The sequence below is a fragment of the Monodon monoceros genome, unplaced genomic scaffold, assembly GCF_005190385.1.
Source record: "Monodon monoceros isolate NGI ecotype Baffin Bay Population unplaced genomic scaffold, NGI_Narwhal_1 Super_Scaffold_11, whole genome shotgun sequence".
In the NCBI taxonomy this organism is placed as follows: domain Eukaryota; kingdom Metazoa; phylum Chordata; class Mammalia; order Artiodactyla; family Monodontidae; genus Monodon; species Monodon monoceros.
Window position 1 is genome coordinate 6,558,528 of NW_021703767.1, and position 7,517 is coordinate 6,566,044.

The following is a 7,517-nucleotide window of genomic DNA, read 5'->3' on the forward strand; positions in this document are numbered from 1 at the left end:
GAAATTTGGTGCATCTCAGGGACTGCAGTGCTGTGAAGGGAGAGAGGAAAGGCCTCACTTCTCCGTTACCAAGGTTCCTGGTTTCCATGGCAACCCTAAACCAGGAGTTATCCAGATAATTGAGATACTATTGCACCTTAATGTTTCCAGGTACCTGAGGGTCTCCGGGTATCACCACTGCATGGGTCAGAGGCAGGGTCTACACGGCTCAAACAACCAGGTGCTGAGAAGATTGATATTTCCAGCACATTGAACTGATTCTGATGGTTTCTCCATGTACATTCAGGCCTGGAACAGAAATCACAGATAGGTCAAGAAGGAGTTTCATAAATGGGATACAGATCCATAGTAAGTTACCATGGAGACATAAAGAGTATTTTTTTTTAACTGTAGCAGAAAATACTGACTCATCTGGGCTGCAGTTTCCACTAATAGAGGGTCTTTTCCCCCAGGCTACTGAAAGCATCTGAGAAGCTTGGTACAGACAGCCATTAGGTCAAGTTCAGTTGCCCGGAGTGGGGCTGCCTTGTCCATAGGAACTGTTCCCCTGCCCGTGGGTCTCCGGTGCTAGGTGATCAGGGGCTCCCTGAGTCCCTGAGGTCCACTGACTCTTTGGGAAGACATCTTTCCTCCTTGAGGGCCTGGTCGGGGGAGGGGCGTTTCCAACACATCTGAGCAGAAAGACGTCAAAAGAAGTGGCATTGGAGTCTGGAGACAGTCCGTTCCTGACAACCAACTTTTCCCCTGCTCTAACGGGCTAAACCTTGGGCCAGTTCTCGCCTCTGTAGAAGCAAGGGTGATTATGGCGCCTATGTCATCAGGCTCTGATGGGCATTTGACACAGAACCAAATTTGTAAAGAATTTGTTCAGCACATGGTAGAGAGAGGTTAAAAATGATATAGCTATTAAGTGTCTTTTTCCAAGCTCCCTTCTGGGATCATTTGATGAAAAATCCTTTAAAAAATATATACATGAAACAAAAATCCCTACCCTCTCAGATATAAATGTGTGAAACCTGATAGAAAATAATCCAACCGGGAGCAAAACGCAGAGCTGAAAGAGGTGCAGAGGCTGGAGAGAGGAAGCTGGGGTCACGCACAAGCCTGTACTCCTGACTCCCACCCAGGCCTCTGCCACTCCCTGTTCCCCTTCCCAGGAGCCCTGGGCTCAGGCAAGCAACCCCCTTGCCCTGGGTCCTACGCGGCGGTGGCTGATCCCCCTCTAGGCTTGGGTGGTCACATGCTCGTAATAAAATGTCTTATCCTAGTTCTGGGGCCATAACAGGGTTCCTAACATTTTTTACCTTCCTGTTGTTAGTCGGTTTCCTAGTTACTCAGCAGAACTAAAACCCAGCCTGGCCGCAGCCTGTGATTATTCATTGACTATTATGGCTTGATTCACAAGGAACATCGGGTTTTCCAGTAAATTAAACCCAATAAAAGTATGGCCCTTGCGCTTCAAGATCAAAAGTCAAAGGTGTTAGAAGGAAATTAAAAGTCAGGAGGGCCCATCAGGTGAAATGACCAGATTTACCATGTCAGGCTGAGTGTAAGAGCAGTCTTAACTCTTCCTTTAAGAAAGAGGGAAGCTCATAGAGGAGAAGAAGAAAGAGGAAATTACAGTAGAATGTATGCATTATAAACAGTAAATGTCTAGAGGGTAAAATGCAGACAAAGAGTTCTTTAGAATCCAGACGTAATTATTAAAAATGATTAGCTTACCAAATTATCCTGTAAAAACAACGACAACAAAAACTTTTCCTTAGAAACACGTCTGTATTTATCTTGAAATCCAAATCAATAGTCAACATACAGTTGCAAGTGGAAACCATACAGGTGGTTTCCACGTGCAAGCTAAACAGATGTCATCTGGTCTGAGATGTATCATTTATTCATTTAGCAAACACAGTGTCAGCTGCTGAGGAGACAGGTGAGTAAGGGCTTAGTCCCTGCCCTTGAAGAAGTAAAAATGAAGTCCACGGCTCTGCAAAAATCATGCACAAGTGTGAGACTTTGGAAATCCTGGGAGGGGGGTGGGCAGTGGAGCGGGAAATGCACTTAGAGATAGAAATAATTTAATGCATGCATATCTTTCTGGCACCTACATTTCCTTTGCTGACCATTCACCCTGCAGTCACAGGGTCATGACTGTCAGTAGTTATTCCACTGATGCATGTTGGGGTCAAGGAGCAGATGAAATTAAACTTTATTACCTCCCCCATTTCCTCCCACCACACACAGCCAATATGCACACAACATGTATACCATCCAGCTGCTCTCTCCTTGTGCCCATCTACGGGCTGGCACTGGTTCCTGGAATCCAGGCCAAGCTAGGGTCATCCAGCAGCCTCCCAGTCTCCTCCCCCCGACAAGGTGGTCCCACACTATGCAAGAGCAGGTAGTTTCTACCCTTTTCTTTAAGACTCCTCGGAACGGCCAACATGGGACTACCTGCGGGAGGTCAAAAACTTCTCCTAATGTCCTATGTTAACTTCAGCTGCTTTTGACAGCCTCATTGGTCCCTTGTGTTTCCTGGGGCATGAAGGCAGGATAACTAGATATAGAGCCTGTGATCTTATCCGGTGAAGGGCAGCCTGTGGGGCCAGACTTCCTGAGGTCAAATCCCAGCTTAGCCCTTCACTAGCTGTCCAGCTGTGGCCCCAGCAAGTTACTTAAACTGTCTGGACCTCAGTTTCCTTCTCTGTCAAGTTTGCATAATAGCCTTGCTTTTCTTCTAGGGTTGTGTGACGATTGAGTGAGTTAAAGTTTCTTAAGTACTTAGAACAATGCCTGGCACATAATTAAGCCTAAGGCTGTGATAAACAAGCAACAGCTCCGCAGAGAGCTGGTACTGCCATCCCCTTCAGCCGCCTCTGATCACGGTCCTCTGCTACGCTCTAAGCAGGAGTCTGATTCACAGCAGGGAATAAGGCCAAAGACCAATGCTGTCCATTGCAGCTCACAGTTTCACTCTAATCCTCTTGCCTTTGGTAGCAGGAGACCAGGGGATGAAACACTGAGTTTTAAAACTGGAAAAGTCTTTGGAGTTGATAAGTGAGACCAACTCCTGTTTTTACCAGGAAACCGAGGCCCAAGGAGGATCAATTCCTTGCCAACGGTCACAGGACTCTTTCCTGGTGGGCCTGGGGCCCCAGTCTAGACCTACTGCCCCCACTGCCTCCCTGACGCAGTCATTTTTTCCTTATAAGGCAGTGCTCTTGGAGTATATAAACCACCTTCAAAATCCGCTGTGATATTAAACTGCGTGATGACATGCTTTAGGCAAGTCTGAACAGCAAAAATAGTAAGAGGGACCTGCTGTATTCTGCAGGATTGATAATCCCTGAATAAATGTGTCTGCAGTGTGAGTCAGACCTGTACAGATAGAGGACTTTGGAGTTGTGTGTGTTTCTTCTGAATCACAAAATGATTCCCACAGTACACACTGGGCTGAATGATGCTTCGAGCACCAACTTGATTATTTGTCTTGCAAACTGGACGTGGAACTGCTAGTCCTCACGCAAATGAAGACTTAGTCTCTATTGTACCTGTCAGTCCAGCAGAAGATTAAGGAAGGCTAATTCTCATGCCACTTTAGGTGACAACATAAGACCTGGATTAGCATTTTAAAGCTCAATAATGTAACAGATATAAGCAACACATGAATAAATCATTAAAACGGGATATTTATATTGTGTCCATTTGAAACCGCACACCTCAAGCTGGAAGTTGAATCCACAGGCCAGGACTAGAACCCAGCCAAAACCCAGATTGGGACGCGGCCTCTCCCGCTGCGGAGCACAGGCTCCGGACGCGCAGGCTCAGCGGCCGTGGCTCACGGGCCCAGCCGCTCCGCAGCATGTGGGATCTTCCCGGACCGGGGCACGAACCCGTGTCCCCTGCATCGGCAGGCGGACTCTCAACCACTGCACCACCAGGGAAGCCCGAACTCACTGTCTTTTAATTGAGATTGCACACCTGGTCGCAGGACTTAATGAAACTCAGGTTCTTTATGTCTCAGCGCAGAAGGAATTCAACGAGAAGCAAAGTGATAGGTGAGAAGTGAATTTATTTAGAGAGATACATATTCCATAGACAGAATGAGGTCTATCTCAAGAGGCAAGAAGGGCCCTGGGGAGTGAAACAGACAGACTCCGCAGACAGAGGGTGGGCCATCTCAAAAGGCTAGATGCCCCGAAATATGGGTGGTTAGTTTTTATGGGCTGAGTAATTTCATAGGCTAATGAGTGGGAGAGGATTATGCCAACTATTTTGGAGAACGGGTGGGGATTTCCAAGGATTGGGCCACTGCCTACTTTTCGGCCTTTTAGGGTTGCCCTTGGAACAGTCCTGCGCCTGCGGGCACGTCACTTAGCCTGTGCTGATGAGCGTATAACGAGGCTTAAGGCCCCTGGAAGTTGAGTCTTCTGCCACCTTGGGCCTAGTTGGTTCTAAGCAGTTTATGTTGTATCCTCAACTGGTATGTCATTCTTTTAAAGGTTGTGCCCTGCCCCCTTCCCTCCTGTTTCACCTTCTTTTGAGGAATGGCTTTCCAATTGCTGCAAGATTTTTTCCCCCACTTCTTCACTTTTATGAATGTTGGTGTCTATTTCAGACCCACTGAGTTGTTAGGGCCTCTTGTTTATAGCCGTTATGTAAATCACCTCTTTTCATTAAAGCTAATGCTTGCTTTACCTCTAAATGCCAGACTTGTCACCTTGAACATGCCTCTTTGCTTCTGGTTGAGGGTGAGGAGAAGGGCCCACCCTCCACTCGCAGCTGTCAAGGGGGATAACCAGCTGCGCTCATCTTCTGGAAGATTCTCACAGAATGCTGCATGAGGAACCCCAGCTCTCCTAGCAAAGGAACATCCCTTCATGTGCCCCCTTAATCAAAACAAAGCAGAGCTGACTAGCAGGGACACACCCCTCCCCCTCCACGCCTGGAGAAAGGGACAGTGAAGGCACCAGGTCCCAGTCTCCACCTTGAAATTCTTAATACTTTAAAATTATTTATTTATTTATTGTTTTTTAATTTTTTTGGCCATGCCCCTCGGCTTGTGGGATCTTAGTTCCCTGACCAGAGATCTAACCTGCGCCCTCGGCAGTGAAAGCACTGAGTTCTAACCACTGGACCACCAGGGAATTCCCTTAATACTTCTTTTAAAAAATAAGAGGCTCTCTTCCATTTTGCAGAAGGCTCTGCGAATTATGTAGTCGGTCCTAGGTGGGACATTTCTCCCACGCCCTTCCCCACGTGCAGGGAGCCAGCGGGCACTTCTGTCACACAGAACACACGGCAGACGTGTAGCTGTCAGTCCCCTGCTCCCAAGGCAGGTCTGGGACTCTGTGTCAGTCTGACTTGGTGTCTTCAAACTACACACTCCACAAACGCACATCCACACCTTTCCTGAGATATAATTCACATACCATAAAATTGATCCATTTAAAGTATAGATAATTCGTTGTTGGTTTTTAGAATATTCACAAATATGTGCAACTGTCAATTTTAGAACATTTTCCTCACCTCAGAAAGAAGCCCTGTGTCCATTAGCGGTCACCCCCACCGGCCCGTCTATCCCTATCCAGCCTTATGTAATCATTAATCTGCTTTCTGTCTGCCAATTCTGGGCATTTCCTATGAGCGGAATTGTACCACACTTAGTCTTTTGTGACTGGCTTCTTTCACTCAGCATACTGTTCTCAAGGGTCATCCATGTTGCAGCCTGTGTCAGCATTTCATTTTTCTTTATGGCCAATATATATTTTAGTATACACCATTGTCTGGTTTCTGTTGGCAACTACCTGGGAAACTGCTGGCCTATCGATGAGTCTTAGAGCATCTTGAACACCTAGAGAGGGGTCACCCCTCATGTTCTTTTCCTGGACCAGCCTGGGTAGCAGAGGAAGAAGCAAAGCCAGTCCAGGCAGGAGCACCCTGGGCTGTGCCGGACGGTCCATCACGGGGCTTCCTTTAGGTCCCATCTGTCCTTCCCTCACAGCGGCCCTCCCGGCAGTGGGGCACCCCAGGAACAGCCAGGCCTACCTCGTAGGGTATGGAGGAGAGACCAAGAAGACCCTTCCACCTCTGATCTTTAGCACATGTGTTTCTTGGTAAGGAGGGAGCAGAATGTTTGATGAAACTTAGCGAGTTGTGTCTTCTCGTTCCCTTATTTTCACCCTACACTTTGAGGTTTGTATAGAAAAGTGAGTCAACTATTTCCCTGCAAGAACCACCTGATCTGGTTTAATTTTTTAAAAAGTAACCATTTGACATTTTATTTATTCATTCCTTCATTCTAGTTTTATTGAGATATAATTGGCATCATTTGACATCTTAAAAATGACTTTTCAGTGTGACTTATACTCATTTCTAAAGACCTAAACACTGTGCTTGTTTTCAACACAGCAGCCAGAGGGATGCTGTTAAAAAAAATCCGTCAGACCTGTCGCTCAACAGCTGAAACCCTCCACTGGCCCCGGGTGACTCAGAGGAAAAGCTTGAGGCCCCACCAGGACCCCCAAGGTCCTGCGACCCGGCCTCCCTCCGTCTCTGCGATTCTCTTCTTTCCCCAATCCTGGTGCCCCTCAGCGCACCAGCTGGCCTTCCCCAAACACCAGGCGGGATCTTTCCTCTCCTGGGAAAGCTCTTCCCCCATCGAACATTTCAACCATTGCTCATCTGACACAGCATGATTTTTTTTTCTAAAGCCCTTGGCATTATGTAATGTTCCTTTGACATTCTACTTTTTTACCCTGCTAATTCTCTATTTCCCTAGCATGAATTCTACTCCATCAGGCCAGGGCTTGTATCCGTTTAGGGCACTACTTTTCTACAGTGCTCAGAACAATTCCTGACACACCACTCAATAAATATTTGTTGAGTAAATGACACTCATGAATTTCGAGGATGAATTTTTGTCACCTTTCCGAGGAACACGTAAAATGTTGGTTGATAAGTATGGATGCAGATGTTAAATTTTTACCAATAAAAAGAGATAAATACATTATACGATGTCTTTCATTTAAAAATTTTTTTAAATGTTATTTTATGTTGGAGTTTAGTTGATTTACAATGCTGTGTTAGTTTCAGGTGTACAGCAAAGTGATTCATTTATACATATACATATATCTGTTATTTTTCAAGTTCTTTTCCAATTTAGGTTATTACAGAGTATTGAGTAGAGTTCCCTGTGCTATACAGTAGGTCCTTGTTGATTATCTATTTTATATATAGTAGCGTGTATATGTTAATCCCAAACATACCTCGCCCTCACCTTCCTCCCTGGTAACCATAAGTTTGTTTTCGAAGTCTGTGAGTCTGTTTCTGTTTTGTAAATGAGTTTATTTGTATCATTCTTTTCGACTACACATGTGATATCATATGGTATTTGTCTTTGTCTGTTTCATTTAGTATGATAATCTCCAAGTCCATCCATGTTGCTGCAAATGGCATTATTTCATTCTTTTTTAAGGCTGAGTAATATTCCATTATATATATACATATATACACACACA